Source organism: Suncus etruscus, chromosome 5 (genome assembly GCF_024139225.1).
Source record: "Suncus etruscus isolate mSunEtr1 chromosome 5, mSunEtr1.pri.cur, whole genome shotgun sequence".
NCBI classification, from domain to species: domain Eukaryota; kingdom Metazoa; phylum Chordata; class Mammalia; order Eulipotyphla; family Soricidae; genus Suncus; species Suncus etruscus.
In genome coordinates this window covers 68,739,023-68,761,891 of record NC_064852.1, presented here as the reverse complement: position 1 = coordinate 68,761,891, position 22,869 = coordinate 68,739,023, and the positions used below count along the sequence as shown (strand labels likewise).

Here is a 22,869-nt window from a genome sequence, read left to right as displayed (position 1 = left end):
TCACTAATAGTCACCACCTTCTAGTCTTGCATCCGCATTGTCTCCAACATCTATGAGAAATTCATAGAACTTACGAAGACATATTATATGGCAATCATTTTACTGTCAATTTTCACACTTTACACCAATAAGATGATGTAATAATTAAAAAATATGCATATAGAAATAGAGAGCATTAATTATTTTAATATAGTAATTGAGGTATTTCAATAATTACACATTTAATTTAATATAGCATTACATGGTTTATTCAATTATTCAGTCAAATATAATATGATTTATGTTTGATATTGAAATGTTTAACATGATGCCATAAAGAATTTCTAGGTTGACAAAAGAAACAATGGAATGATATATGGATTCTATTATACTATTGTTATGAAGCAATTGTCTGTTACAATAAAATTTCTTCATGTAATAGTCAGACTATTCCATTGACTATAATTGAACATGTGTGTTTACATGTTAGATGAAGGATGCCACTACAGTTACAGGCATAAATAATTACCATCAGTTTCACCAAATACAAAGTTTTATCTTTTTTAAGAGGAAAATATAAATTATCAAAATATTCACTTAGGAAAGAAGATTATAACACACAAAAAGTACTTTATATACTCTTATTCTGGCTAGAATATCATTTCTGGGGAAATGTTTAGTCAAAAGAAAAACAATCTCATCCATATCAGAAAATAATGGTAATCATTCATCAAAGTCAATCTTACACTTACTGCTTACTGGCCAGGATCATTAAATCAGAACATATGTCTAATAGAGTGATTAAGAGCTAGTCAATGACATTAGAAATTAACATTTTTATAATGCTGTTCAATGTTCTCTTCTGCCTATTTAATTGAAGTGAGTCCCAAAGAGGAGGGGGGGGGTAACATAAAAGACTAATGTTACTGTTCTTTACAATAGATGGTAAAAATTTTTAATTTTTATAAGGTCATTTATTTTTTTGAGGTGGGTACACCAGCTAGTGCTCAAAGGTTATTCCTGGCTTTAGGATCAGGAAAAAATCTGGTGGGCTCAGAATCCTGATATAAAATGTCAGGATTCAAACCCAGATCAACCATTTGCAATGCAACCATCCAATTCATTGTACTATTGCTTTGATCTTGATAGAATTATTTAAAGCTGGACTAGACAAGCCTTTCTAGAATATACCATCAAGATGACTCAAAGTTAGGGAAAGATGTAGACAATGATTTACTGATATAATTGTATATTCATTGTTTTCAATTCTGTATAGAATATAATAAATTTGAAATGCTGTTATATATTTAACCAATTTTTATTAATATATTTATTTAAATTTCTTGATTACAAATATGATTATAGTTGGGTTTCAGTCATGTAAAGAATCCCCCTTAACCAGTGCAACACTAATGAAGAATTCTAGCAGCATTATATGATATTTTACTAAGTCTCAACAGTGGAGGTGTAAGTTGATCTCATGTGTTTGGGCCCTGAAGTCTCACCCATTTTACAATTTATATTCCCAACACCATCATCTCAAAGCCTCACATTCTTTTTACTTTTTAATGTACTAAAAACATGTGAGGTCCTGTGAACACTGCAGTTGAAGATAGTTATCTTCAAATGTTTGAAAAAACAGAGTGGGACACTTCACAACAAATAGAATTATGAGAAAAAAAGAAAACATTATTATGTAAAATCAACAATATTTGGTATTAAAATATTTATAATTTTAACATAACACAACCTATATTGGTTACTAGAGGTAAATAATCAAATAAAACAAAATTTGAGAAGTTATATAACTTAATTCTGCACACAGGCATAAAAGTTCATAATTATAATTTACAACAATTTTGAAAACCTGAACACTAAAGAGAATTTGTGTATTAATAAAAAACATAGCACAACTCATGTCTTTACTTGGTGTTTAAAAGGTACCAGGCCAATATTACCTGGTTATAAGAAAAGAAGAACACACGTAATTTACTGGAGAGTTGATGTTGAATGAAGTTACTCTTGAAAGAGATGGACAGAAACAGAATGATCTCTTTTATGTGTGACATAAAGAAATAGAATAAAGGAATAGCAAATGCCCAAAGGCAACAAAAGCTTAAACTGAATTTAGGAGGATATAGGGGAGGAAACAACGGGAGAGAATCAAATGGTGGGTGGAAGACACTAAGACAAATGATGAAAGGATGTGAACTGTCTCATGGAAGGTAGGTGAAGAAATATTATGATAAAACTCTTCCATTAATAGTATTGGAAAACTTGTATCTAAAATACATAAGTAAATAATAATATATTAAAATATTCCATTGTCATTTATGCACTTTTAAATACACAGTTAATTCAATATCCCTACATAGACCATATGAGGTGAATTATCTTATCCCTTTATATAGATGAAGAAACAAAAAAACTAGAAGACAAATTGCTTGCCTAAGGTAAGTAATATAGAAATAAAAGACCCTAGCCAAAGCTATAATGATTTCACAGTAGGCAATTACTTCGTGTTCAAAAGCAACATTTCTGTCCTCGTTGCTCTTTTATATTCAATAAGTTAGTACCACAGAAAAACAGAAAAATGATTATTTTAGACTAAATATCATGTTAATTATACTACTGATTAAAATCTTACAGTAATACTACATTGCAAGAATAAAAACCTTACTCCTTGACATGCCCCTTATACCCATTTGCTTTGGTTCCTGCATACTTCCCAGTCTCATTTCACTCCACAATTCAGTCCATACATCACCAGCTATATTTACCTTATTGCTGTTTCTTGTTCATGGCCTTCGCTTGCTTATTTCTTCCTGAACACCAATCCATGGGTTTTTATAGTGCTGATTATAAGGTATAACTAGATCCTGAAATTAAATCTCATTTATTGCCCTCCTGAACTAAAAAAATATTGCTCAAAAATTACTCTATTGTGACTCTATTATTATATTATTACTCTAGAATTACTCTCTTTTTTTCTGTTTATAACAAATTAAAAATTTTGCTCTTTATATGTGTATGCTTAGCCCAAATCACATTTGATATCTCTCATAGGAACTAGAGTGAAGGGCCAATAAAAAATTTGTTAATTATTATATCTCCAGCACATAGAATGTGCTATTAATTGAACAGGCTTTTGTTGAATTAAAAAATGACAAAATTATGGGAGCTGGAAAGATAGCACAGTTAATAATGTGATAAGGTAAACATGCCTGACCCAGGTTAGATCGCTGGCATCCGATATGGTTACTGGTTACCACAACACTCTTAAGAATAATTTTTTTTTCTTGTTTTTGGGTCACACCCGAAATTTCCTATGCAATCAGAAATTGCTCCTGACTTGGGGACCATATGGGATGCTGGGGAGATCAAACCACAACCCTCTTAGGCTAGCGTGGGCAAGGCTTGCACCACCTCTCTAGTCCCAAGAATAATTCTTGACAGAAGTGCCAGGAATAAGCCCTTTAAATCACTGGGCATGGCACTCAAACCAAAGGGGAAAAAAGACAAAATTCCGATATAAAATGAAAAAAAAAATGACTTGAATAGGACTTCCCATACATAATATGCAAATAAACAGTTTGCTTAAGAAACTCTGTGATTATTAGGCCTTTATTATTTATATAAACATACTCATCTTTGGTTATATGGCATTAATAAAGTGGCAACATTTTTTGTAACTTTAGTGATAGGCCAATAGCATAAAATGTGTGAAATAGTCAATTTTAATAGTCAAGTATTTTGTTTATTATTTACAAATTTATTGTGCACTCAAGAAAGCAACATAAAATATCCATAATGAGTTGCCATCAGAATAGAAGCATAACAAAGCACACAAGAATATTTCTACTAACACTATTACAAAATAATAGATGGGAAAAAGAAGGAGATATAAGATAGAGGATATGGTGCTTGCCTTGCATGTGGTTAACCTTAGTTTGATCCCTGGAATCCCATATGGTCCACCATGCTCTCTAGGTGTGATATGTAATTGCAGACCCTGAAGTCTAAGTCCTTTGAACCATGAGATGTGAACAAGAATTAAAAAGTAATAATAAATTAGAAAAATAATTTGATTATTTTGAAAGAAAGCATCAAGGTTTTTGAACATGATTGTTAATGATCTAAACTTACTCTGACCTCTTTGTTCAGGGATCAGTTCTGGTGCTTTCTAAGGAACTATATGTGATGCCTGGGATCTAAACAGAATTGGATTGCTTGAAGGACAAGCACCCTAATTTCAATGCTATCTCTCCATAAAGTAAATTTTAAACAGCTTATAAAATTTAAGGGCAGCAAAGCACTAAAATGTAATGGAAAGCATAGGTCAAGGAGAAAATTCTAATATCACCGCTATTTTTAAGATCCATGGCATTTTTGTTTTTCAGTTAGTAAAATAAATGTAATTATTATTCAAAACATCCTTTCTATATGTTTATCATTCATTCCTCTTCAAAATTTTGAAGATTTGTATCTTTTTAAATAAATAAATTGAGACTATGAAAAGATTAATAAATTTCTCAACATCATGTATGAAAAGATTTGAATTTAGATTTTTACATCTCAAAACATCAAATATAACTTTAGTTTAACATATAAAACATAATTCTATAACAAATTAAATACAAGTGAATCTTAAGTTTCTACAATAATTAATTTGGATTAAGTAAAGATACATATAGAAGATAGTGAATTTACTGATAAACCTGTGGTTTTTTACTGAATAGTATTTAGATTGCCTTAGACTGTATTGGATTATATTGTTTCTTATGTATTTATATAACAAGTACATAAACAAATAATGATCATTACGAGAAATAAATAACACTAGCTACAATATATTGAAGAAAGCTAATTTCCCTCAACATTGCTTTTGTCTCAATATTATCTTGTATGAATTCTGAAGAAGAAAAAATAGTTCAGTGGTAAGGAACTCATGCCTTCCATATGTCCACCATGACATGATCTCACAAGCACTGCTAAGAATGGATATCAACATTTATGGGCAAAAGCGCAGAACAGAATGTTTCTAAGCATGGAACTCTCAAGCCCACTTGACTGAGAATGCTTATGAAATAGGCCCATGAAATACAATCACCTAATTTTTGACAAAGGAGCAAGAAATCCCAAGTGGAGCAGGGAAAACCTCTTCAACAAGTAGTGCTAGCAGAACTGGTTAGCCACTTGCAAAAAAGTGAACATAAACCCCCAGTTAAGATCATGTATGAAGGTAAAATCCAAATGGATTAAAGACCTTGATATCAGACCTGAAACTATTAAGGTATATAGAACAACACGTTGGTAAAACACTCTATGACATTGAGACTAAAGGCATCTTAAAGGAGAAAACTGCACTTCCCAAACAAGTGGAAGCAGAGATAAACAGATGGGAATACATTAAGCTGAGAAGCTTCTGCACCTCAAAAGAAATAGTGCCCAAGATACAGGAGCCACCCATCGTGTGGGAGAAACTATTCACCTAACACCCATCAGATAAGGGGCTAATTTACAAAATATACAGGGCACTGACAGAACTTTACAAGAAAAAAACATCTAATCCCATCAAAAATGGGGAGAAGAAATGAATAGACACTTTGATAAAAAAGAAATGCAAATGGCCAAAAGGCACATGAAAAAAATGCACCTCATCACTAATCATCAGGGAGATGCAAATCAAAACAATGATGAGATACCATCTCACACCACAGAGATTGGCATACATCACAAAGAATGAGAACAATCAGTGCTGGTAGGATTGTGGAGAGAAAGGAACTCTTATCCACTGCTGGGGAATGCTGTCTACTCCAACCTCTATGGAAAGTGATATGGAGATTCCTCCAAAATCTGAAAATTGAGTTCCCATTCTACCCAGCTATTCCACTCTTAGGGATATACCCTAGGAACACAAGAATACAATACAAAAACCCCTTCCTCACACCTATATTTATTGCAGCACTATTCACAATAGCCAGGCTCTGGAAACAACCAAGATGCCCTTCAATAGACGAATGGCTAAAGAAACTGTGGTACATATATAAAATGGAATATTATGCAGCCATCAGGAGAGATGAAGTCATGAAAGTTTCCTATACATGGATGTACATGGAATCTATTATGCTGAGTTAAATAAGTCAGAGGGAGAGAGAGAGATGCAGAATAGTCTCACTCACCTATGGGTTTTAAGAAAAATAAAATTATTTTTGCAAGAATCCTCAGAGACAATGAGAGGAGGGCTGGAACTTCCAGCTCACTTCATGAAGCTCACCACAAAGAGTGGTGAGTGCAGTTATAGAAATAACTACACAAAAAACTACCATAATCATGTGAATGAATGAGGGAACTGGAAAGCCTGTTTGGAGTACAGGTGGGGGTGGGGTGGGATGGAGGGAGATTTGGGACATTGGTGGTGGGAATGTTGCACTGGTGAAGGGGTGTGTTCTTTACATGACTGAAACCTAATCACAATCATATTTGTAATGAAAATGTTTAAATAAAGAAAAAAAAAGAAATAGGCCCATGGGTTTCTGACCTGTTTGGGAGTCCCTCTCATAAAAGAACATACGTTCATGTAGATTTTCCCCAAGCATTCATGGAATAGATTTCAATATTTTCTATCTCTGTCAAAATCACCAGATGATACTAGAAATATAAGTCATAAAATTTTAGAATCTCTTAAAATTGTTAAAATTATTTGTTCAAAATGTTCAAACCCCTCCGCATTCAATTTTGAAAAATTCCTTTTAATAGATAGAGATTAATAAATGCTAATTACTTACTTAATTTTACATTTATTTTCTCCAACAAAACACATAGAATAAGTTAAATTGTTTAACCTAAGGAATCAGTAAATGTAGGAGAAATTAAGTTTAATATGTGGCTGAAAAAAAAAAGGTCAGTAAATTACTCAATATATATTTATGTTTGGTACAATGTAAATTCCTTTTTATATCTACCCAGTGATTTAATCTGCTTATGAAATACCTGGAATTAGCTAGAAACTGTATTTCCCACATTTATTCAGCCATTCCTATCACCACCTTGTCCCCACTTCATTTGTATTTAAATAGCCAATGCCATTCTGTGTTTTCAAAAGTTTGGGAACCTCTTGTTCAAGTTATCTTACTTCTTTTTAACTCAATTTAAAAATATTTATAAAAACCTACTTAATATCAAATGTTTCTCATAATCATTTTTCATTTGTACTGAAAAAAAGATAAAACTATTCCTCTTTCCATCATTTTGTGCACTAATTAGTCCATCTGTCATTCACTCATCTAGTTGTTCTTCCTCCTATCCCACAACCTTTTTCAGGGTTTAGCACCAGGAGATATAGATGTAGGTGGTGATTCTTAGTGCTTCTTCTAAGTTATTTCATCTATTATACAAACATCTATGGTTGGTGATGTGGCTCAGAGCTCTGGAGTGCATGACCCATCCCCAGAACAGTATTGGCTATAGCACTGTTTTTGGATAACTCAAACAGTCACAAGAGTGAAATCAAATAAAACACAAATATCTAAAACATCTATATCTCTTAACCACACATTCTTTCCCAAGTAATTTTGTAGCAATGATTTTTTGATCCATATATCTATTTTTCTCAAAAACCTGAATATATTTATTGTCCATTTTCTATGTCTATAAATATAAAATATATTCATTGAGGTATTCAAAATACATATTCTTCAATAAATCCTAGTCTAACTAAACAAAACAGTAAATAATTCAGTAATATGCGTTACATAAAGTTATCAAGAAATACATGTTGTGTTGTAAACCAAAATGCCACTGTGGCCATTTATGTTAAGAAAATCACCTCTTTGTCTTTATTATCATACAACTAAACAATGACTAATTTATTATTGCTTATATATATATATGTTACAAGTATTTCAGCAACATTACAAATTCCTCCAAATGACTGCATGTTTTGTAGTTTTTTGGATGTTGAAAAACATGTAACAGAAGGTGAGAATGCTGATATAATGAATATTTATGGGAATGAATATTTACTATAGTTTTATCAACCAATATAAATTCACTGCAAATTTAAGAACTGTAAAAATAAACACACACACACCATTCCCCTTTATTTTTTTTCTTTCACAAGGATTCTTATATAATTCTTCTTTTTTCTTCTCTCACTTGTTCTCCTTCCAAACAACCCCATATTCTGTTTTCGTGTTTCTTTGTATGTCTTTCTCTCCTCAACTTATTATGTCTACCTGCTTCATTATTCTCCCTTCTCTCTTTTATCACCAAATTTTACTTTTCCTTTCTTTTCTTCTCTTCATCTCCTTTATAATGCAGTTCGAACAATCTTTAAATGTCTCCTTATTTATATATTTTTGTTTTTATTGGCTCCATAGCCAACAGTATTCAGAATTTACTCCTGGCTCTGCGTTCAAATATTACTCCTGTTGAAGCTTGGGATCTATATGGGTTGCAAGGGACTGGATCCAGGTTGGTCGCTTGGACAGCAAAATGTCTACACACTGTACTATCTCTCTGCACTCAATTCCTCCTTTTTTAAAGCAAATAAACATAAGCACAGATGCAAGAAGAATGCAATCTAATATTATTTACAATTTTATATAAATCTGTCAACAAAAATATAAAAATAGGATTTATGTATTCTATTTTTAAATACATACATGGATCAAATTTTCCTTCAAATTTGTTATAACCATTAGCCAAATTCAACTAAGAGAACATGAAGGAGACAAAGGAAATTTGCTTTTCAGAGCACAAATAAGCAAACTAATATCACCAATTTATTTCTATACTTGATTCATAACTGATGACTTTAAATCTGCTATTCATTAGAGTCTGAACAAGGCATAGACAGAAAGTTGATGTAGCCCACAGATCACACACATTAGGAAGTGTTGGAAACAGTACAAGCCAGCAACAATAGAAAAATGGGCACAGAGCAACTCTCCTAATGAATAAAATATGAAGAACTTTGCAATTACACAGACCAGAGAGAAGTGGCCAGAGGATCATCAGCATAATGATAGCAATAAAAATAGGATTTCATGCCTGTATCTCCTATTTCACATCCCTAAATCTGAGTAATATTTATTAACCACTCTCCTGTTTATAGTTTAATGCACAGTACACTACAAAAATAAAAAAAAAGCTATGTGTTTCCTGCCTTCAAGGATTTTCTGTCTTGAGATGACCAATAAAGGTCATTTAATTATCCTAAAAGATATTCTACAAGCCGAATTATACACACGTGGTAATTTTTGTTTCTGAGAAGTAATGCACCATTTAACAACATATTTTACTCTATGAAAGATAAAACGACCAGTTGAATCAGCTAATTAAAAATGTACAACAACTCCCTAAATCATAAAATGTAGAAACCTAATAATAGGATTAATAAAGGTTGGGATGAGGATGGTTAGCAACTATTGCACAGACAGCATATATATGTATAAATTTACAGATATGTTTGTACACATAAATTGTCTATTGTACAACATAAAAATGTATGTTAAGCACTACACTACTTTTGGGGGGAGTCACACCTGGCAGCCCTCAGGGGTTACTCCTGGCTCTGTTCTCAGAAATCACTCCTGCAGGTTCAGGGGACCATATGGGATGCCGGGATTCGAACCACCATCCTTCTGCATGAAAGGCAAATGCCCTACCTCCATGCTATCTCTTCGGTCCTGCACTATCAGTATTTAAAAATATATCAGAGGCGGGCAGGCGGGCGGGCGGGGAAGAAAAAGTATATTAGGGAGTACTAATATTGTACTATTGTTGAAGCAATAGTACAGGGGTAAGGTCTTGCATGCAGCCAACCTGGATTTGATGCTCAGCATTACATACTGTCTTTTGAGAACTGCAGGGATGCTTCCTTAATCCAAAACTAGGTGTAATTCCTGAGAATTTCCAGGTTAGGCAGAAAATCAAAGAAGCAAGCAAACAATATATATTTATATATACACACACATGTATATTATATATGTATACAAATATACCAGTACAAACAGTCATCCACTTAACTCTAGTAACATTCCCCCAAAATAAATATTTTACCTAAGATTTGAGACAGGATCATTATAAAAAATTGCTCAGAGACTGACAAACAATTATCAGTCAACAGGTGGATAGCTTTATTCTCTTAAAAGTCACTTTGTTACTATCACAAAGAAAAATATGTAACTGGACTCTAACATGATACACTACATCTAATACTTAATTCCAATGCTGGCAAACCAAGTCTTTGTCTTTCATCAGAATATACCATTAACAGATGTTATCTTCTAAGATCTAGGTCAATAGTCACAAGTCACTTAGTGGGTCTCTCAGTTTACAGAGGACAGATAATGCATTAATTGTTGTCTAATCTTAGAAGTTCAAAATCACAAAAATGAACGCATTCCCATAGGTGGGAGTGAGAGGTACTTCTGAGGATTGACAGGTTTCTAGGAAATTGCAGTTCAAGTCATACTTAAAATGCAGGATTTAGTCATGGTTTTAAAAGAAAAATAAAAACTTCTCAAATTAGATACCACTATATCATTATGAACATATTGCCATTGTGAATAGTAATTATCATATTTCATCAAATGTTAGTTGTTCCAAGTAATAAGTTGAATAATTTATTTATGTACAATTAGAAAAAAATAGAAAGCAACTTTTATTTTAACAAAAATAATCCCTTTATTGTAAGATTCATTTGAGTTCTAGAGATTTTAAAATGTACAGATAATTGCTTCGCTGCCTTTTGGCTAACAACAAGTATAGTATCTGTTATTATCAGTTTAATATCTGATATGTTTTTTAACTGAGGACAATATATTAAATGATTTTTGAAGTAGAAAATTGAAATAGAAGTTTGATCATCCACTCCACAATTTGACCTAGTCTTTCAATACTTCCAAAAACATTGTATTAAAAAATGTACAAATTTGCATGCAAAAGTTCAGTGGTTCAAATCCCGGCATCCCACATGGTCCTCCCCACATGGTCCTCCGAGCCTGCCAGGAATGATTTCTGAGTGTAGAGCCAAGAGTCACCCCGAGTGCTGCCAGGTGTGACCTAAAAACCAATATATATATATATATATATATATATATATATATATATATATATATATATATATATATATATATATATAAATAACTTGGTTTTGACTAAACTTAGATGGATAGTCAAAATTCTCAGTCACTTTCTTATCCCATCTATAATGAATATATTGTTTTCTTGTCAGTAAAATGTTTAGTGTTCATTTTCCTTTTGTTTTCTTTGAACTTAAGAATACAGATGGGCCCGGAGAGATAGCACAGTGGCGTTTGCCTTGCAAGCAGCCGATCCAGGACCAAAGGTGGTTGGTTCGAATCCCGGTGTCCCATATGGTCCCCCGTGCCTGCCAGGAGCTATTTCTGAGTAGACAGCCAGGAGTAACCCCTGAGCACTGCTGGGTGTGACCCAAAAACCAAAAAAAAAAAAAAAAAAAAAAAAAAGAATACAGAACAATATAGTAAGAAACACTAACATAAAGATAGTAAGCATCTAATAGTTTTCTTATGAATAGTAAGTATTCTCCCATTTAAATTATGTACTAGATACAAAGCATTTTATGAATTCCTTAAATATTTTCATTCTCAAATGATAAATAAATATGCATGCAGTGCTTTTAAAGGATGACCTCCAAATTCTCCTACAATCTCTTTAAAATTAAAGGGATTATGAATGCTTGAACCTTTAGGGCAGGATGAAACAAACACTAGTTATTTCATTGAAGGGATCCTAAAAGGTTATAACTGATCATTCTTAAATTGTGATTTTATGTAAAACCTTTGCTAATTACATCCTGGAAGCATACCATGATCTCTGCTGAAATATCAAAGAAGATTGGATGCCTACTTAAGAGTCTGTAAATGCTTTTAAAAAGTTGGCTTTTGACACAATACAACAGAAAATAGCTTAGATTACAAAGAAAATTACAAATTATTTATTTAGCTTGGTTTAAAAGTGAGTTTTAAGAAGTCACTTGTTCTTATTTTTTAATAATATATCAGATTTCAGAAAAGATCTTTCAGAATTCAGAGGAACTTAAAATAATATTAGTTATAATCCAATATTTCTAAACCTCAAATTTTACTACAGACATTTTTTCATCTAAGATTAAGCAAGCTTTTTAGCAACAAACCATTTCAAAATATTTTGATAAGGGCCCGGAGAGATAGCACAGTGGGCGTTTGCCTTGCAAGCAGCCAATCCGGGACCAAAGGTGGTTGGTTCAAATCCCGGTGTCCCATATGGTCCCCCGTGCCTGCCAGGAGCTATTTCTGAGCAGACAGCCAGGAGTAATCCCTGAGCAATGCCAGGTGTGGCCCAAAAACAAACAAACAAACAAACAAAAACCAAAAAAAATATTTTGATAAAAGTATATAACCAAATTTTGTACTCTAAGTTCCTAAGAACTACCACATATATTTATGCATGTTTTGATTTCTTATAACTTTCAAAATAAAGCTTGGTTAAGTAATAATGTATTAAATTTATAAATTTATTTTCACATGCAATACTTCATAGGGGGATAGAAAGGCATCAGTGTGAAATGTAATTTGCTAACATGGACACTAGAAAGAGATACATGAGATTAACAAGAAATCTTTTCTTGTGAAAATTTATATTTTTGGAAATTATTTAAAGTTAAAGAAATAATGATGATTAAGTGATATGTTACTGAGTATTGGTTTTGATTTAAAGAGAAAAACTGAAACTCAATTGACAATATTGCCTCCTTAAAACCCTCTGCTATAAAAATACTTAATTGACCTGGATTCTTGATGTGGCCCTGACAGGAACTTTGAGACTATTCCTACTAATAAGAACATTGGATACTGCTTTGAATTAAGTCCAAGTGCTTTAAAGATCAGAACTGTCAATAAGTTAATATTTTTCCTGTGCAGTTTGGCTATGGCTACAGTGTGAAGAACGATAAAGTTGCAATCATATATAATCTCCATATCCTATTTTCCCATAAACAATACTGATCAGGTGGTTTGAATGCATAAAGCTTTCCAAAATTATGTTAATTGGTGACATCTTTAATTGCCGCCTTTGCAACCTAATATAAAACTAAATCATTTTTCATCCAGAATATTTTATTGGTGAAAAGTTCTCCAAAAAGGTAACACTGTTAGAGTGTGGCTACAATGAAACATAACTTCCTTTGATATATGCACGCACAGAAATAACACACTGAGTACACTGAACATTTTCTTCTTAGGTTTCTAGTCTTGGTAACATTAGAATTCAATTGGCTATTTTGGGTTCTTGTTTGTTTTTATGTTCTTTTGTTCTTGGGGAGCTACAGCCAATTATACTAAGGTCTTACTCTTGGCTTTAAGTTTAGAGATCACTCCTGGTAGTGGTAGGGTAATCATATGTGGTCCTGAAAATTGAACCTGTATAGGCTATGTGTATGAAAGGTCCTATCTGATGTGCTTTTTAAGCCCCCCAATTTTTAAGCCACTGTCATTTTTTTAAACCACACAGTCTTTCATGGTTTGTTATGGAAGCCCTAAAAAAACTGTTCCACTTAGGATTATCCCTGATTATATCGAGGTTTGATTTGAAGGATTTTATGGTCCTTAACTGTCAAGGGTAAAAGGTGGTCCTTAGGTAAGTAAATATGGCAAGACAACTTTAGCTTGTCAGTTTGTTTATGAAAATGATTGTGTTTGATATCTTTTGTAATTTATGTTTTGCTTTTGTTTGTAGTGTCTGTTTCCTGAACCTTTGCATTTGATTCTTTCAGATAAACACATGGAAATCTGGCAATACTGACACTGAGCACTGCTAAATCTGCCCACCACTCAGTGTGAAGATAGTAAAGGCAAAGTGAAATGATGAAATATGCTCTCCCTTCTAACTGTTTAACAGGATTTGCCATTTTCACACCTCAGGTGGTATGTTTGTGTTGGGAAAGATGAACATAGGAGCAGACAAACATTTTAGAGATTTTGGATTACTTAGATTGACACTGTAGTAAACAATTTTGATGCCTTAAAATATGTCAAAGAAAAAAAGGTTTCATAATTTTACAATAATTATGTAATCAATATACTCTGGTAAAATTTAAATTTTAAAGAAATTTAGTATTACTATTTTTCTTTTTTAAGCTAAAGGGAAATAGTCACATACATGATATTTTGCCATTTAAAGACAAAATGAATAACAAGCACGTTTAGCCCTGGCAATTGATTTACCTCGGCAATTAAATTCATTTATTGTACTTTGTATTTTCAAGGCTTCTAGCAAGATTTATTCAGAGAAAATGAAAGTCCTAGTTTGGCCTATTTTTGTCCCTATCTCATGAATGAACTAATCTAAGCTAAAATTGCTAAGAGTAGTTATTTGTAAATGAAGATAGTTGTATTATGTTTATTTCTGAGTCACTAAAAAATCTGGTATTAGGAAATAAAGTAATTTTTTGATATTTCAACAACTGTTAATCTATTTCTGGTGGCAAAAACTGTATACTGTACTTATCAGAATAAAATGAAAATCAGAAGAGAAAACAGATGTGACTTCAGCTTTAACTGGATGATGAAATGAGAACATATGTTTTCAGGAAATAGTCAGAGGAGGAAATCATCAGTTTTTTCCAACAGCTTTAGTGACAATATTTAGCAGTTAAAATACCTTGGATACACATTCTGAAAACAACTAATAAATGAGTCAACACAAGACATTCAGACAGCATAGAGCCTTAAAATATAGATGAAAGAAAAAAGCCTGTATTTTTGGTTGGAATGGGTATGTTTGTGTTTATAGAGGTGAGGTCAACATTGAACTTAGTCTCAGAAGAACACAGTTAAAAACTATACTCAGATAAACAAATCACCTTTGAAATAAAGCAGTCATTCCCATCCCACTAGTTGATTTGTCTGAATCTGATAAAGTATTATTGGTCATCAAAGAATTCACTCTCATCTTTGATAGAAAAAAAATGCCTTATCATGCCTATAAAGAAAAGAAAATTACAGAATGATTCAAAAATATTCTGACCATTTTGACCTTTACTGCTCAGACCTACCTGATTTTGCCATTCTAAAATTGTAGACACATAATGTAAGTCCTTTTAGAATGTCATCACATACAATAAACTTTATAGAAAAACTAGCAATACTTTTCTGCCTCACAATATATTTGAAAAGATGTTTTACAAATTTATTAATAATTCTTATCATTTCATTATATTATCAGTATTAATATAATCATATAATCAGCAAGTGGTTTGTTTATTAATTAGACTGCATGTCTTAATCACATAGTCACAATAGAAACTGTTGTGTACTCATTGAAAATCACTAAAAATCATTGAAAATGCAGCAAGTTCTAAATTTCTATTGACACAAATCTAATTCAAAAATCTAAATGCCATTGTGACCGGAGTGGTGGCACTAGAGGTAAGGCTTCTGCCTTGCAAGCGCTAGCCTAAGATGGAGTGTGGTTTGATCCCCCAGTGTCCCGTATCGTCTCCCCAAGCCAGGAGCAATATTTGAGTGCATAGCCAGGAGTAATCCCTGAGTGTCAAACAGGTATGACCCAAAAAACAAAAAACAAACAAAATCTAAATGTCATTGAACAATATTTAAAAATAATAAAATAAATGAACAAAGAAAACCTCTAAACATTGAACAAATATTCAATTCATATTAAACAAATATTTGACTTGTTTAAGTATTTAAACAAGTGTGCTACTTTTCAGGGCTAATATGTCTGATATTTCTTTATAATTTGTGCAGACTTTGAAAAATGTTTATTTTATTTCATCATTTTCAGAATAATTACTTGTATTAAAAACCCTCCTATGGAAGAAAAATGGTATACAGATGACAATAAGTTAATATTTATTGGATATGTATTAATTATTTGGTACTAATTTTAAGAGGTGATTTAAATATGACATTCTATTTAATAAGTTTGGTATTTGGGGGAGTCTAATTAAGAATCACTTGGGAATTACTTCTGAATCTGTGCTCAGGGACATATAACTGTTTGGGGAATATATCTGGGCTCAGTCAATTGTAAGACCAGAGCTTAATACCAATACTATTTCATTGGTCATAGTTTAATTCTATTCCTTTTCTATAAAAGAGATGTACTCAGAGTACACAACTCAGCACAACAACATATGCCTTATATATGTAAAATCTTGGGTTAGATTCCAAGTGCCATATGCAAAAATAAATTAATGAAATGATATTTACTGTATTCAATGTAGGAGAAACTGATTGTGGAACTAAAGCTTTTTAAAAGCAAAATATGAGAAAAGAACATGAATAAAACAATAACTTATAAAAATCTATATATGCTTCTAAACATGATAGGACAATATTTCTCTACTTAATGAGGGGCAGCAAGTAACTAAGTTCCTTCAGCTTACCCTTGATACTTAATAACTATTTTTTTTTTTTGGTTTTTGGGTCACACCCGGCAGTGCTCAGGGGTTACTCCTGGCTCTATGATCAGAAATTATCCCTTGCAGGCACGGGGGACCATATGGGATGTCGGGATTCTAACCACAGTCCTTCTGCATGCAAGGCAAATGCCTTACCTCCATGCTATCTTTTTGGCCACCATTTAATAACTATTGAGGTTTAATAAGTCTTCTGTGGGACTGAAGTGATTACACAGCAGTAAGGCATTTGCCTTGTATGCGGCCAACACTGCAGGACCCCAGTTAGATTCCCTGCAACCCATATGTCCACAGAGCCTGCTTGGAGCAATTTCTGAGTGCAGAGCCAGGAGTGACCCCTGAGTGCTGCCAGGTGTGACCCAACAACGCCTTCCCCCCAAATAAGTCTTCTGTGGAGGCACTCATTTCAGATCACTTCACTGCTATGACAAGGGAGCTAGAAAATTTACATATCTGGCTCATTAGGAACATATTGTAGTAGCCATATCATATCCAAATATACCATACCCAGCTTTCAATGATACAAACAGCACTATTATAGAAGTAGAAAAGTATTTAAAATTTTTTTAGGAATATTAGCTTCAAAGGAAAGCAGCAGAAGTGATACAAAGAGCAGCAGAATGATCCAGCAATCTGGCCATAGGGCAGCTGCACATCTGCTGTGAGAGAACAGCTAACTATGATACTGCCAGGAGTGACAGTGAGGCTGGGAAGTCACTCTGCTTTCAGGCATCCTTTTGCTCAGCCCTCATTCAGGGCAACACTGACAGGCCTTAATCCCAGCCTTCATTTGAATTTAACATTTCTGAACTCAGAGAAAAGTGAGACCTTTAGACAAGAAAGACCATAGATCAGCAGTTGGGGTTATTATGGTAGGCAGCTTTTGGAATCAAAAGGGCCATTTTCAGTTCAAGCTACTACATCAAGAGAAGAGCTTGGTTGCTCCTCTTTACTTCATTTATTCAATAAATTAGCATTTACTCTAATATTTATTAGAAAAAATAAACCACTCATTTATTCTAATAAAAGAACTTCAAACACTTAAAATACACCATGATATTTCAAAAGTTACAACTGGAATTTATCACAGAACCTCACCAATTTAGTAAATAAAGATGGTAGTTTCGAGGACCCAATTAACATCAGACATCTATATAGCCTCTCTGATATGGACTTTAGGGGGAAAATGTTAAGCATGTTTAAAGAATTTAAAGAAACCATGAAATGTACAGCCAATAAGACTCAAAATGATCTGAGAGTAGAAATGATAAAATTTCAAATAGAAATATCTAGTTTTAAAATCTTGGTCAACATAATGAACAATTTACACGAAAGCTTTACTAGCAGAGTATTAGCTGCTGAGGACAGAATCAGTGAGTTATTAAAGGAGTTTCATAACACCTCCATTCAAGTTAAGTTGTAAAAAGAGTCTTAAAACAAGTGAATAGAAAATAGATTTTTAAAAAATCCTCAAAATAAATGTACAGAAAATAAGACATTTAAAAAAAATAAATTCACCAAGAACCACATATGAATTGTTGAGGTTCCAGAGAGACAGAGAGAAAATCCCTATGGCAAAGAACAGTCAAAGACAAAAGTTGTAAGAAGTTATCAGAGCTGAAGAATGCATGCACCAACATACTGGATGCATGAAACGTACAACCTAAGAGAGAACAAAACTAAATAAATAAGACATGCTAAGCCACATACTAGTTACGATGATGAAAAATATAGAGATAGAATACTAGGACAGCAAGATAAAAAGAAATGGAAATTGCATACAAAGAAGCAAATGTAAGACAGCAGATGTAGCACAAAAACCATCCAGGTCTGAAAGCTACGGTGGCAAATAGTGAAAAAATAGAATCTCAATGAAATTAACACCTCACCACAAATATTCAATAGTCAGATTTTTGATCAGGTTTGAACGATGGATACAAAACTTCATGATAAACAACAGCTTAGGAATATTACAGACTCAAACTCAGAACTAAAATTATTACAGACTGGGGCAAGAGTGATAACAGTGGTAGCGAGTTTGCGGCTGACTCAGGATGGACCTGCGTTCTATCCCCGGCATGCCAATATGGTTCACCAAACAGGAGTGATTTCTGAACAAATAGCCAGGAGTAACCCCTGAGCATCATAGGGTGTGACCCAAAAACAAACAAAACAAAACAAAACCCAATTATTACAGACTTTAAAAAAGAAATAAATAGCTTCTTGAAGGTAAGACAAATCCCATCAAAAAAAATCAAACTTCACACAAAATACCATAACAGTAATCTCTCTCAAATTCAATAGAATAAATGCACCAATTAAGAGTACATTTTTTGGTCTCTTTTAGTTTGTACTCTTCAGATATCTATTTTGTAGGTGTATACTTCTTCGCATCACGAATATCTTTGACTGTTGCTTCTTCATAGGGATTTTATCTCTGTCTCTCTGGGATCTCAATGATTTTTATGTTGTTCTTGTTGAATTTGTCAAAAAAGTCTTTTATTTTCTGTTCACTTATTTTGAGAATATTTTCATATTTGATTCATTTATTTTAAGGATCTTTTACAAATTATACCATTAAAGGGGTAAAATGGATCAGAAAATTAAATCTGATATTTTGCTATCAGCAAGAAATTTTGAATAGTCAGAGCAAATACAGACTAAAAATCAAAGGTTGGAGGACAATCCTTTAAGTAAACAACTCCCTTAAAATGACTGAGGTGGCCATATTAATATCAAATTACACTGATTAAAAAGCTGATTAAAAAGGCGCTAGAGGTAAGGTGTCTGCCTTGCAAGCGCTAGCCAAGGAAGGACCGTGGTTCGATCCCATATGGTCCCCCCAAGCCAGGGGCAATTTCTGAGCGCTTAGGCAGGAGTAATCCCTGAGCATCAAACGAGTGTGGCCCGAAAAACCAAAAAAAAAAAAAATAAAGGTTATGATATAGAGAAGATACTTTCTGGGTATGGATTCATCAGGATAATAGAAAGCAGGATCTTTTATCACATTAACATGAAGAGGCTTAATGGAATTTATGCCTAGACATTGGCATTTTAGCTAACTATCTAGATGATTCTTATGTGCAAGATGGTTTGGGGGAACATGTAAAACCATTACTTTCTTTTGCATTAGCAAAATTTTTTTCTATTGAATAAAATTTGAGTGACTCAAGGCAGATGCCATTATAAATGCCATTGTGCATGATCCAACATTGTTCCAATATTCCATGATGCTAACCTTATAAAAATACCAAATAAAAAATTCAATATTCCATTCTGAAATAAAAAAGCTTTTATAGGATCAAAATCACACCAATCTGACAGCATGCAATCTCTAATCTTCATGATTGCAAAGCACACTATATCTTTTTTTTCATTCATCCCCTTTGAATTTCCATCAGACAAAAAGTCAAATTGGATCCTAACCATTTTAATTTTCCATTTTACTCTGAAAATGGCATCATTTGCTATCACTGTTAAAAGAGATGGTGCTCCTGATTAAAATAATTTTAAAGTTGGAGTTTTGCCAAATAAAAATAAAGTGTGTGGGATGATCATCTAGAGATTTAGAACCATGTTAAAGAGAATAAGCACCCAGGATATTAGGCAGGGATGATTATGAATAACCAAAACAAATTAGGCAAAGGAACACTTACATTGAAAAGCACAGAAGTTTTGCCAGACCAGTTCTATTTTAGAGAGGGCTGATTTCCCAAGAGATGAATTTTTATCCACAGGTTGTGGGAAATTGCACGAAGGCCAACAGCCTAATTTTATTTCCTCTCATTCTAACTAGGTACTATGCTAGAAAAATCTATCAGCTAATCAATACCTATTTACTCTTCATCTAGTAGTTGCCTACTCTTAAAAATGTATATATATTTGTATTTTTATATTTACCTCGGTATCCTTTACACTTAGATCCATTTATTCCATCCCTTAGTGGCAGGTATTTGCTGCTTTAAATATTAAAAATTATAGAGGAACATAAATATTTTTATTTATGGGCTAATACTTAAAAAGCACAACCTTTCAAGATGCATTCAGCTAAAGATATATTAGTGCTTTAATGTGTTGTAACAGTAAGAGCACATTCCTTTTTGAGAAAATTAATGTATAGCGGAGTAATGTACTAATATTATTACTACTACTAATACTACTACTAGTAGTACTGCTGCTGCTGCTACTATTATCTAACTCTAGTACTGTTTTGGATACATATAATTTCTTCAGCAGTTTAGAGGAGACTATTGCATCACTGAATTTTTCAAATATAGGAACAGCCTTTGATTTTATGCATTTTCATATTATGTACAATAACTGTGTGTATTACTATTGTGTAAAATAACTATAAACTTCAAGATGCTCAAAGCATTGTTAAAATAATTAAAGTATTTAAAATTTACTTTTTAAATACCATTTTCCATTTATATGAGTAAATAGCATGATTATAAGGAGAAAAATAAAACAAAATTATCTTATATTTTTTAAAATAAAAAATCTCAACAGTAAAGGGTAAAAGTAAAGGATAAATGAAAAAGTTCACATGACATTGTTTAAATGAAAACACTAAAGAAAACCAACAAATTAAAGTACCACAATCTTGACACTGTATTCTCTTATGGGATTAGGTAAAGAAGCCTTTTAGTAAAACTGGTTTAAAATAAAAGGGAGAATAATTCTTTTTGTATTTGTATATAATGAATGTTCAATGTATTTTTATGTCTTACGTTTAAGTGGGGAGTCATCTTGAGTAAAAATATGCTTAATAAATCTGTATTTTAAAAAATGTGTACTTTCTAGTAATTTGATATACTAGCTCATTTAATTATATATTCATATCTCTTCATTAGAAAAGTAATAGAGAACAACAGGTGTTATTTTCCAGTTCTCATTCTAAAAAAAAGTACCTTTTAAATTTGGGGAGCACCTGGCTATGCTTAGTGCATATTCTTAACCCTCTGTTCAGATATTATACTTCAATTCCATGTGTAATCAGTTAAGAATTTTAAATACATATGTTCAACTTGTTTGGATAAACTTGTTTATCAACTTGTTTAGATAAATATGTTTGGACCATTCATCCCTCAGTCTGAATAAAGTCTCAAACTTTATTCTCCATGTTCAAACCAAAAATAATGCAGATAGATTTTTTTCTCCAATTTAAAAAATATGCTGTGTTGTTTTTCTTTTTCTTTCTTCTTTCTTTTTCATTCTTTCTTTCTCTTTCTTTCTCTATTCCTCCTTTCTTTCTTTCTTTCTTTCTTTCTTTCTTTCTTTCTTTCTTTCTTTCTTTCTTTCTTTCTTTCTTTCTTTCTTTCTTTCTTCTTTGTTTCTTTGTTTCTTCTTTCTTTCTTTCTTTCTGTTTCTTTCTTTCTTTCTTTCTTTCTTTCTTTCTTTCTTCTTTCTTTCTTTCTTTCTTCTTTCTTTCTTTCTTTCTTTCTTTCTTTCTTTCTTTCTTTCTTTCTTTCTTTCTTTTCTTTCTTTCTTTCTTTCTTTCTTTCTTTCTTTCTTTCTTTCTTTCTTTCTTTCTATATTTCTTTCTTTCTTTCTTTCTTTCTCTTTCTTTCTTTCTTTCTTTCTTTCTTTCTTTCTTTCTTTCTTTCTTCCTTTCTTCCTTCCTTTCTTTTCTTTCTTTCATTTCTTTCTTTCTTTCTTTCTTTCTTTCTTTCTTTCTTTCTTTCTTTCTTTCTTTCTTTCTTTCTTTCCTTCCTTCTTCCTTCCTTTCTCCTTTCTTCCTTCCATCCTTTCTTTCCTTTCTTCTCTTTCTTTCTTCCTTCCTTCCTTCCTTCCTTCCTTCCTTCCTTCCTTCCTTCCTTCCTTCCTTCCTTCCTTCCTTCCTTCCTTCCTTCCTTCCTTCCTTCCTTCCTTCCTTCCTTCCTTCCTTCCTTTCTTTCTTTCTTTCTTTTTTTTTTTTGTTTTTGGCCCACACCCAGTGACACTCTGGGCTTACTCCTGGCTATGAGCTCAGAAATTGCTACTGGCTTGGGGGACCATATGGGACGCCAGGGGATTCAACCACAACCTTCCTAGGCTAGCTCGGGCAAGGTAGATGCCTTACCACTGCTCCAATCTCTGTATTTTCATTTTTTAAGTCTAAAACCAGTACCCTCAAACATTTCCTTTTCCTCGTCAAAATGCTATTGCTCCTTAACACATGGTACACTGGATGTGCCATTGCCACAATGAATGCCAATTTAGTGCATATATTTGAAATTTTATGTTGTCATTAATTTATGTTGTCATTAATTCCAGTTTGTTATCGACCCAAAATAAATATAAATTTATTGCAATAATCTAGTTTTAAATATCTTACAGCAAGTAGCTTCATCTAATGAACAGAAGAAATAGGAGCCATATTATAAACAAACAAAACAAAATATTCATTATGCAATCTATGAAGGTGGTCTATTTAATGAGAA

General features: G+C 32.6%; 1 protein-coding gene and 1 pseudogene across 1 annotated transcript in view; one reads left to right on the top strand and one right to left on the bottom strand.

Moving 5' to 3' along the window:
* The window catches only part of CNTNAP5 (contactin associated protein family member 5), a 939,273-nt gene that overhangs the window by 175,003 nt on the left and 741,401 nt on the right, over nt 1-22,869 (bottom strand). The gene's annotated exons all lie outside the window — the stretch shown is intronic.
* LOC126010348 (uncharacterized) lies at nt 10,720-10,863 on the top strand (annotated as a pseudogene).